Genomic DNA, 11,779 nt, shown 5'->3' with positions numbered 1-11,779 from the left:
TCCTCTCTCAAGTTATCCTTTGTCCTAAAGGTGTTGTGATTCCATTTGAGGCATTCATACTATTGGTGCTAAGCTCTTAAAGGATCAAGGTTTCCAACTATACTAAAATGTATTTCATCTAACTTGTATTTCATGTTGGTTATGCTTCATTGTATGCTAGTTAGGATGATGCTTTGGAATATTGAATGTATGCATGTATAATAGAGAAAACATAGATCCAAAGCATCTAGGGTTGCATTAGAATGCTCAAAACCCTTCAGTGGTATCAAAGCCTAGGGTTGTTTTCAATTATACATGATGCTACTTGTTGTTTTAGCTTGAAAAATCGATTTTCTGTTATTCGGGACAGTGGACTCGCCGAGTCCACTAGGGTATTCGCCGAGTCCAAGCACAATTCTGACCAAATCACCAAGTTTGTTCTTGCACTCGACGAGTTAGTGCTCCAGAATGCAGATTTACGATGTTTGTGGCTAGAATTGGACTAGGATCATTACCCTAAGCAGTTTTTGAACTTATAAACCTGTTTTTGATGTGGTAATTATCATGCTTATCCAATTTATAAGATAATTGTCAAAGTTTCATGCTTTGTATTAGTTTATATGATTATGCTAATTACATGAAATTTGTTTGATATGAATTATCTTGTTTATATGAGTTAGTCTAGATCATGGACATTATTTGACATGCTTGCTAGTTTATTTGATGATCTTTATGGCCATTAATGTATGAGTCCTCCACCAGGTTTTCGAGCTCAGGGGTAGAAATAAATACGGACTACAAGTTATGGAAAATGAAAAAAAATTCTTTTAAAAGGATCATTAAAGTCATAGGTTATGTACTTGAATAGTCTTTTCTTATAAATAGTTTCATGAACTCCATAACTTGTCCTCAAGTTATGGATTTTCAAGAGTCTTTTCATTAAATCCTATATTAAACTCATATGTTATGGATTCCAAAAGTTTTAGAAAAGTTCAAAACTTTCCCTCAAGTTTTGGAATTTGTAAATGCAAAGTCTTCTTTTGACACATTTAGTTCCAAACCCTAGAATTTTAAAAGTTTAAAATTCAATCCTTATACTATTATAATATTATAGGTTTAATATTTGTATATATGTATAAGAGTAAATTCAGTCTTACCGTTATTAGGCCTCATTCACGAATCCGGTCTATAAGGGGGTATAAGGTTACTGCCTATAAAATGGTAGTTTAATGGGTGTCCACTCTCACCCACCGCTTCCTTGACTGGTGGAGGGTCGTTAGCCGAATGGGTAGGATGAGACTCTAGTTCTCCCTTAATTAAAAGTATAATGATGAATATAAAGTAACTCAACACTTATAAATTCCCAATCTTAGTTACTTAGGAAAATGTGAATATGGTGCTAACCCATGAAACTGCACGTTGCACCTTGTTAAGTCGTTAGTGGAGTGTGTGTGGTTGACTGACACACTAATATGGGACTGACAGTGTGTGACAAAGGGTAGCTTGATGTTAGTCATAGATCAATGGAGCGTGTGAGATTAACCGGCACATTGATTAGGTGATTGTAATATTAAGTGTACGAAACTAATTTGCATGGTTATTCACACCTTGTTTATGATCCTAGACATCCCATTCACAAACTTGAAGGACACAATCAAGATTTAAACATGCCATTGAATAGTTCAATGAATCTCAAAGGATCTAGGAATTTCAATTCACTTAAAACCTAAAATTCTTTTTCGCTTTTCGTGATCGAAATTGGTAAATCGTCATTTACCTACCTTCAAATATTTTGCAATTGCATTACGACATCCCCTCTTCCGAATTGTAAAATATTGTGTTGGTTCCTAGCCTTAATATTTCATGTTGGGTGTTATATTAAGGACTTAAATCAACTAACTTGAATTTCTCCCTTGTAGATGTCTGCCTAAGACAACTATGGTCTTCCCAAATATTATAGAACAAGCTTTCATTCCGAAGATGATGTTCCACGATTGGATCATGGAAGTGAAAATCATACTTCACTTCTTCCACCTCCTCCAATTATTCTCCCTGACCTACAAGCTCGAAGACTTGAAAATTTCAGGATCACGCAATCCCTATTCGATAGTAAACACAAAGATGGAAGGCTTGTATGTACTCATGTATTGGACATGAAGCTGCATATTGATATGCTGAGGATGTTAGGTGTCGTCTTCCCAAGGAAGTTGGCTATTGATTGGGTTCTTCAATCACTTTCTGAGTCATATATTGAGTTTGTTAGAGACTACTATGTGACAGATCACGACATGACCCTAATTGATCTCACCTATTTGCTAATTGTTGCTGAATCAGCAATGATTTGGCGCAATGGTCAAGCAACTCTGACTGGAAGATCAACATCCCAAGCTGACGTGGACATCTCGGAAAAGATTCCTTCTCCTAAAGGAAAGGAATTGGCCATGGTCAAAAGTTTTGACCATAATATAAAGGCCAATTCTAAGACTGTTCCATGTGAGCCTGTGTGTTTCTACTGCCAAGGAAAGGGACATTGGAAGTGAAGATGCCCTGACTACCTGAGAAGTTTAATCAGATTGTATGGTTCTGCTCCATGTAAGTCTACTGTCTAACTCTATTAAGTTCCTAATTGTTGATTCTTAATACATAATGTGACAAGGTTGAATTTTGATGTTTTGTAGGATCAAGCAAAGGGAAGGAAGCTTAAAAGTAAGAGTAAGCTGAATCTGACCACGAAGATGGATTTCGATCGCATGGTTCAAAGATCGGTTTTTTGAGCTGCTGCTTAAGAGTTATGATAGATTGCTTAGAAACTTGTAATAGCATAGTTTTCATTTGAAATTGCATTGTAAGGAAAAGTTTTTTCCGAACTTTATAAAGAAATAAAAAAAATATTTTGTTTTATTATATCTCTTTGCAATGACATTTGTGAAAATTGGTGTTTGTATGTTTCCAATTTTAGCAATATGGATTTGATTCTTTCAATTGTGGTAGTGTCAAAATTTACCAAATAAGGAAAAACTCTCATCACCCAAGTTTCAATTGGATAGAAACTTGGAATCATGCAAGTTGTATTGTATGATGAATGAGAATTTTCATCTTTGGCAAATTAAGACTAATTCCTTGATCACATGTATGTGTGAGTCAAGTGAAGGACCAAATGATCGAGTACACATTCTTATGCACTGTTCAATGTTCACCACAAAGAACGATAAGACTATTCGTCATGATTTACTAAAGTTTAGTAAATATGGTTATACTTATAAGATTAAGTATAATTCTGAAACACTGGAAAAGTTTCAATGTATGGCAGAACAAATGAGAAGAATCAAATTATGCAGAAAGATAAAAGTTTCTCCAATCTGAAAAGATGGGAGAGTACTTTAGTATCGTGTTTTATGATCATCTTAATGATTATGAAAACCATATCACAATTGATCCTCTAAAGTAATCTTAGTGCATTTCTATGGCTAAAAAGAGGAATCGTGAATTGTTGAAATGGTTAAATCAAGAAGATGAGTCATACTTCGTTCCAAAACAATTCTTAGAGTCATACTCTAAGATTGTAATTTGAGTGACATAATCTTAAGAAAGGTTTAAAAATCTTGTCAAATTTAGAGTAAAATGTTGCTTACTCTTGTACATTTAAAATTGGTAAGTTGTGATGTCTTGGATAAGACAAAGACCAACTATGACAAAATGTGTGAAGTGTTTGTCTTGATAAGAATCCGCACTAACTCTTGAATATTTTCTTATCAAGGAATGGTTCTTGACAAGAGAGTCTTATATGTCAAGAGGATAGTGGGAGTCTTAAAGATCTTGACAAGTTTCAAGAACCAATCAAGAATAAAAATCTATTGTTTATCACTAGCACACGACTTAAGGTTTGTAACCTATCGTGTTGACATATTCTTATTATTGTGCTCATTCCAATCAAAGTTGATTATACATGTGAGTTCTATGAGTTTTTATTTGTTTGGATAAGGCAAAGCACCTGGATCAATGAAATTTTCATTAATCAGTCAGGGTAAACTGCTTAATAACTTAGAAGACATGGTAGGCCCTTGTGCTATTAAATGGCAAGAAATTAAGATTAAAACATGTCCAGTCCATAAGAGTTTGGATTTGTCACTAATTTTTTCTTTTGATTATGGTTTGACAAATTCACATGGATAGGAACACGTACACCGTAAAATCTAAGTGTCATAAGGTTTCTCTCCGATTCATGAAAATGATGGTGAGGAAACGCTTTCACTAGGTAGATTTTAAAGAGATAGCGCTTGTGATATTTGCATTCTCAAATTTGATTATGATCATGACATCCCTTTTCATAATTTTAATTATGAGCTATGGAAAAAGGTCTAAACATTTAAGACATATTGGTGTAAGTTCTTAAATAGTTTAGACACACATGTGAGCTATCTAAGGAAAGGTCTATGAGCTTGAGAGGCCTAGATAAAGTCTTATCAAAGCATATTGTGTCAAAAATCTGAACTTTAGTAATGAAAGTCAATAAGTATTGATTTCTAGAAGTCCAACTAATTTCTGACTACATGTCAAAGCTAGTGGGAGCATAAGTATTATGCTAGTAAGATAATCCATTAATGTTGCAAGTTAGCAATTTTAATTATAGAAAATAAAAATTTCAATTTGCAAGTTGCAGAGTTTGAAAATTTGTTTTGGTATAATTAAGGGAGAGAAATTATACTTCATTTCAATTCTAAATGCTTAGATTGAGATTTTAATCACATTTAGTCATATATATATATATATATATGAATGTTATGCTGGAATAGTTCAACGTAAGGAAATTATGTATATGGAAATTTCAATTGCATTCTCAAAATTTGATTATGATTACGACATCCCTCTTCATAATCAAAATTATGAGAACATGGCAAATAGAAATATTATAGCAAAAGACTGATCAAGTATCATGTCTGTATGGTAGACATTTTGAATCGTGTCCCATATGCTTTGGGTATAGAATCGATTGCATATGCTATAATATTATCGTGTTCTAAATTTTTCCAAATGTCTAGGGAATTAAGAAGGGAAAAGGACTAAAACTGGTCATGACTAAAGTGGTTGAGTAACTGTTAAGGATAATCTAAGGTTCGCCAATGATTGGTCGCTTAAGGACAGTTGGGAGTATAGTAATGGATGGACCATATTGACATTATTATTAATAGATAGGAGTCTATTAATAATGAATTGTCGTATGGCAAATATGGAATGTTTCCATATTGGGAGTTGAAGAATAGATAAGAAAGTCAGAAACTTTTATGCAAGAAGGATGTTCAAAGGAACGTGTGTTGAATTTGAGACTTCATTTCCATAGAATTGTCGTGTAACAATCTCCAAAGGAACATTTTGTAATATCATTGGTCAAGTCTCTGTGACTTTTGCTACCTAGACATTACAAAAGAATCATTACATGATAGTTTAGAACCTAACACTTTCTAGCAGTGACAAGAATTTGGAATTCTTACACTTGCAATAAGGATTTGGAATTGTGAAATGAGCATCATTGAAATGTTTTTCAATTGATATATTTCACAAAGTATGGACCATAGACAAACATAGTATGCATACTTGGAGCATAGCGTAACTATTGTTTAGAAAAACATTGTGTGCATTCCTAGAGCATGACATAACTATTGTTTTAATTCAAGTATTAAGTTGATCATTCGAAACATTATAAAATGAGTAATGAGTAATCAATATGACTCAAAATTTTTGGGGCCATATAGGATTAGTATTATTCTTGTGTTTCACTTTACATGTTTTGACTTCCCGAATAACTAGGTTATTCAAACCATCCACATTCGATCATACTTTGAAAGTAGGTATTGAGGCAAGACTATCATGAATGGGTCTATAGTTTGTCTAGGACATAGCTGCAGTGTTCATGAGTGCTCCTAAAATAAGATTCGAGTATTGGATTTAACCCACGCTCATCCGAATCACTTCATGGATTTTTATCACGAGTGATTGTGAGACGATAATATCTTATATTCTTGAAACAGAGACATGTGAGTTGTAATTAGGAGTCGGTTGCACATTGACGTATGTAAACGCACCAGTAACTTGGTGTTATAAAACATATTGTTGTGTGTAATTTGGTGAGTAAGTACAAGAAAACATTTGGGTCGAAGTTTATCCGTTCCTTTTACCATATGTGGATAAAAGCGATATATGTGGGCCCCTCGATGATTTAGTGATGACACCCCTAAGTGCTTGGCCAAGCCTGGATTGATTTGATTTGTTCAATTAGCCTGTCATCATAAATCAGAAATTGGGAAACAACAGATGGACAAAGAAAATGATTATAATCCATGTCTCAGTCCATATGATATCTAGAATGGAGGAATATATGATCCCTTATCTAATGGATGCGTCATTGACTAGATCAGAGTTCAACAACAACTTTTAAGAGCTATGATTGCTAGTCGGGTTGTGGAGTCGTACTTGCATTAATAGTTATTAGACTTATCCAAGCGGGAAATTGTTGGATTAGTGTCTAAGTCCATAACTATGATTGGTATGTACTTGACCTAAGAGTAGCATGGTCCATTTGGGTTGCATATCATCAGGACAATTTGATAGGATGGACTTTTTAGAAGAGGTTATTTATGATTTATTAATATATTATAAGTTCTAATATATTAATAACAAATCATATTATTTAATTAGTATTGATCAATAATTAATTTGGAATTAATTTTGTGATAAAAATACTAATTAAATATATGAGGATCGATTATGTAAATCATTCATTCTTGTAATGTGGGCTTATGATCCATAGTTCTTTATGTTGGGCTAAACCCATGTGGTGACCCATGGAGGTTGAAACCCATGGAGCATGAAGAATATGGAAATTCATGCACATTAGGGTTTACATGGTGTAACCCTAATGTTGCCATACTATATAAGAAACCCCTATCTCATGAAATCGCCCCATGCATGTGTTCTTGGAGAGCCATAGCTGATTTTGAGTGTAAGACTTCCTCTCTCAAGTTATTCTTTGTCCTAGATGTGTTGTGATTCCATTTGAGACAATCATACTATTGGTGCTAAGCTCTTAAAGGTTCAAGGTTACCAACTACACTAAAAGGTATGTCATCTAACTTGTATTTTATGGTGTTTATGCTTCATTGTATGCTTTAGGATGATGCTTTGGAATATTGAATGTATGCATGTATAATAGAGAAAACATAGATCCAAAGCATCTAGGATTACATGTATACTATAGGAGTGTTAGAATGCTCAAAACACTTCAATTTATTTGCTTGGGATGTATGAACAATGTTGTAGAATACTGTTTTTACTTAAATCAAAAATGAAATTTTTAGGTCATAATTTTTGGATGTTTCACTTCTTGTCATAGTAATTCCATTCGGAAACATATGATATTTCAAAAATACAAAATTAATTACTGAATAGCTTCTTTGCCACGAATGCCTGTAGTTTTTTTTTTTCGATGAATCATACCGTTTTGGGTGTTAGTAGTTTCTTTTCGACAATTTTTTTAAACATATCATGTTCTAAATAACACAAAATAGGAATTAGTTGTTTTAAAAAATTGCAAAATATTTGGTTAAAAGATGATGTTGATTTCTATATTTATAAGTTTTAATTAATTAGTGTGTTTTTCGTTAAAAAAAAGTTTTAATTTGTCTTTTCCGTTCAATAAAATAGTTTTAGTTAATTGTCAATTCCTCTGGAGATTGCAAATGAATTTGTTAACTATGATTCTAGTATTTTCTTTTAGCTATTAGTTTTTGGCGAAGGATATTTTTTTTTACAAGATCCGGTTTCTGTCAAGACTGTTTTTTCGGTGTGGACACCTTAAAAATATATATAAAAAATATGAATCATAAAATCGAGCATAGTATATATTGGAGAGAAAAAAATTGGAAAAAAAAAACTTTGGATTTTTTTTCAATATTTTTAAGATGTCCTCACGAGCCTCACGGAAAAAAAATTCACCCCATCCAATCTCTTTTTCGACATATTTCATTATTAAAAAAAAAAAAAAAAGTTGTTGATTTCGATTAAAAAGAAAAATACATTGTAATTGAGGGTTAATTTTTACGGTAACTTATTTTGGGTTAAAAATAAAAATAGATTATTATGTTGGTTAAATATAAAAATATATTGTTGTAGGGTACGTGTGCAATAGGACGGATGTTGACGGTTAATAATTTTATTTTTAAATTTAATCATAACCGCGGTATTTTTTATCGTGTTCTTTTACATTTTAAATCATAAATTATAAAAGAATGAATGTATTATTCATTGCCTCATTGGTACAACGAATCGCTACATAGCCGATCAAAACATATTGAATACCATAAAAAAAGATTTGCACATAAAGAAAAGAGAAGTTAATATTATTAAAACATAACCATACAAGATCACTCGTTTTTAGTGACAAATCAACAATGCCAACATTTGTCTTGACACGGAAATAAAATCTAGTTCATAAAAAATAAGAAAAATGTTGACATGACTATGCTTAAAAAAAAAAAATAAAAAAAAAAAAAATAAAAAAAAAAAAAAAGTGGCTGTACACAGAATCGCTAGGGGTTGTAGGAAATTAATGAAACCAAAGGAATCACAACCAAGGTATTTTCACTCACTTAAGCCGGTTATGATCATGAATCGTAGGATGATATCTATGCAATAACTTGAACTTGTTTAAACCTATAAAACGTAAGGAACACGAAACTATGAGCCAAAAGGTATTGGAGGATTCTCAAAGATTATCATGACTCATGAGACATGGTCTGCATCCAAAGAACAAATTTCACAATTAAAATTAGGATTTTGTTAAACATATCACATGGTAGATAATTATGATCCTGGTGTATCCAGTGATTGATGATTCTAGCTACAACTTAACCTTTTATGACCAAAATAAAAAGTTAATGTAGTATGACAAAAACAACTCCTTGTTCGTTTTTAATACCTAATTATAGAAGATTTTGTATCTGTCTTGGACCACATGTCTTGGCCTTTATTTACCTAGTCTGGTCATGTATAGTTGTTATGGATCACATGTGGTTTAGAAAACGTTTGTCGAAATAAATGGCAAAAAATACAAAAAAAATGATGTGGAACATAATTTTATAAGGGAAAATACCGGCAATAGTAAAAAAAAATGGGGGTATTTTCAAAATTTAGACATGAAACTTAAGGAACACGAAACCATGAGCCAAAAGGTATTGGGGGATTCTCAAAGATTAAAATTGTCATGACTCATGAGACATTGTGTGCATCCAAAGAACAAAATTCAAGAAGACCATACCAAAATATCCTCTTGCCATGAAATTCATCCGCAGTCTATATTCAAAGAACAAATTTCATAATTAAAATTAGGATTTTCTTAAACATAACATGGTAGATAATTATGATCCTCGTGTATCCAGTGATTGATGATTCTAACTACAACTTAACCCTTAATGACCAAAATAAAAAGTTAATGTAGTATGACAAAAACAACTCTTTGTTCGTTTTTAATACGTGATTATTGAAGATTTTGTATCTGTCTTGGACCACATGCCTTGGCCTTTATTTACCTAGTTTGGTCATGTATAGTTGTTATGGATCACATGTGGTTTAGAAAACGTTTGTCGAAATAAATGGCAAAAAATACAAAAAAAAAATGATTTGTAACATAATTTTATAAGGGAAAATACCGACAATAGTAAAAAAAAATGGGGGTATTTTCAAAATTTAGACATGAAAATGGATATTTCCGGGTATAGATATGCATTCCACGGAGGTAGCTCTGTAGAATCTACTATAACTCCGCGAAATGGCAAAATCATAAATAAATTAGTGTATTAAAAAAAAACTCAAGATCAATTTCGCGGAGTTACAGTGGATTCCGCAAAACTCCGCGGAGGTAGCTCTGATTAATGAATCTTTTTTTTTCAAATCGATTATTCGGGGTTTATATTCATTCCCCTAACTAATTATTTTCAAGAAAAGATTATGATAGTATGAATTTTTCTTGATAATGTTTGGAATGATTGTGAGGTTGAAAACAATTGGTCTTTTAATTAGAGATCATTACATAAAAGAATCATTGGAGAAGATTTTTTTTTTTTTTTAACCGAAGATCCAATCTTCGGAGCTACCTCCGCGGAGCTCCGTGAAATCCACTGTAGCTCCGCGGAATGGAACCTGAGTTTTTTTTAATACATTAATGTATTTATGATTTTGCCATTCCGCTGAGCTCCGCGGAATGCATGTCTATACTCGGAAATATCTATTTTTATGTCTAAATTTTAAAAATATCCCAATTTTTTTTACTATTATCGGTATTTTCCCATTTTATAAGGTTAAAAGGGATGTATCCGCCATATTTTTTAAATCATATGGTTTTGAACTCTTTACAAACGGGGGAGGCGTCAACCTTTTGCAAAATGCAATAATTATTCAAATAAAACTTAAAATTGAAAAAATCAAGTATTTACTTGCATACCATTAGCATCATCCAATATTTATGGATTTTTTTCCCTTTGTAAAAACTAAAAACTTTTGAGAGCAACACAAGAGAAAATCAAAATAAAGCTCACAAATGTGATATATATATATATATATATATATATATATATATATATATATATATATATATATATATATATATATATATATATATATATATATATATATATAGGTTCTATGGAAAACAAAAAACCCTAAAAATCATTAAAGTGCATAAAAAAATACTTAGAGATTACAAAACATTTTTTTGAATTTTTTTTATCAAAAAATCAAAATCGCTTTTTTTTTACAAAAAATAAAAAATAAAAATTGATTTTTATTTTTTTTCAGCGAAATTGTAAAAAGTGCTGCAAATTTTTGATAAAAAGTTCAAAAATTAGTTTTGTGATGTCTTGGTATTTTTATATGCATTTTTATGATTTTTAAGGTTTTTTTTTGTTTTCCAAAAAACCTTACCATATATATATATATATATATATATATATATATATATATATATATATATATGAAACTCACAGCAAAACCTACTGCACCTTTAGAAGCTTCCTTTTTACTTGTCTTCTGCATCATGGCGTCCTTGGATCTTTTCCATGGTGTGGAGTACCTATCACCTACTGCAATCCCAAAAAATAAATTTTAGAAATAATCCAACAATTACACATCTGAGGTGGGGGAACAGAATTGTCATGAAATAACATACTACCTGGATGATCATTGTTCTTGGCCTTGTTGACTTTAATTTTTTGGTTAGTGACCTGGTGAGTACCAAGGAGTTCGTTTTGTTCCTCAATAAATCTGTTTTCAAAGAAAAAGACATAAATAAATACACACCTATATGACTTATGTGGATTTAAAAAAAGCAAATTAATTAGATTACACAATTGGGATTTTCTTAGAGCATTGGATGTGGGCAACTAGTCATAACACCATTTTAGTACCACAAGTGAGGATATGGTCACCATATTGTATCTTGTTATGACACCAATCTTTTTTTTCATTTTTTAATTTTTATTTTTATTTTTTCCAAATTCTTTTTTATTTTTAATTTAGACAAATATTTTTTAAATATAATATAATAAATAAAACATAATGTTTAAAAATTATAAATAACATATAATAATTTTTAAAGATTAAAATTAACATAGATATTAAATTACACATAACATCCAAATTTAAAAAAAAAAAAATAACATCCAGATTCAAAAATAAATAAATAAATAAATAAAACGTTATTCGTTATCGTTATTGTTACCATAGAAGATATAATCCGCCAAGTCTTCTCGAA

General features: G+C 31.3%; 1 long non-coding RNA gene across 1 annotated transcript; it reads right to left on the bottom strand.

Moving 5' to 3' along the window:
- Positions 1 to 8,551: 8,551 nt before the first annotated feature.
- Positions 8,552 to 11,279, bottom strand: LOC145004419 (uncharacterized). Its single transcript, XR_013662379.1, has 3 exons — positions 11,198 to 11,279; positions 11,028 to 11,108; positions 8,552 to 8,685 (listed from the first exon to the last, which is right to left on the bottom strand). It is a non-coding gene; the product is annotated as an uncharacterized LOC145004419 (long non-coding RNA).
- Between the last annotated feature and the right edge of the window lie 500 nt (positions 11,280 to 11,779).

Source organism: Lactuca saligna, chromosome 7 (assembly GCF_052625555.1).
Source record: "Lactuca saligna cultivar CGN05327 chromosome 7, ASM5262555v1, whole genome shotgun sequence".
Taxonomy (NCBI): Eukaryota; Viridiplantae; Streptophyta; class Magnoliopsida; order Asterales; family Asteraceae; genus Lactuca; species Lactuca saligna.
This window is presented reverse-complemented; position numbering and strand designations above follow the sequence as displayed.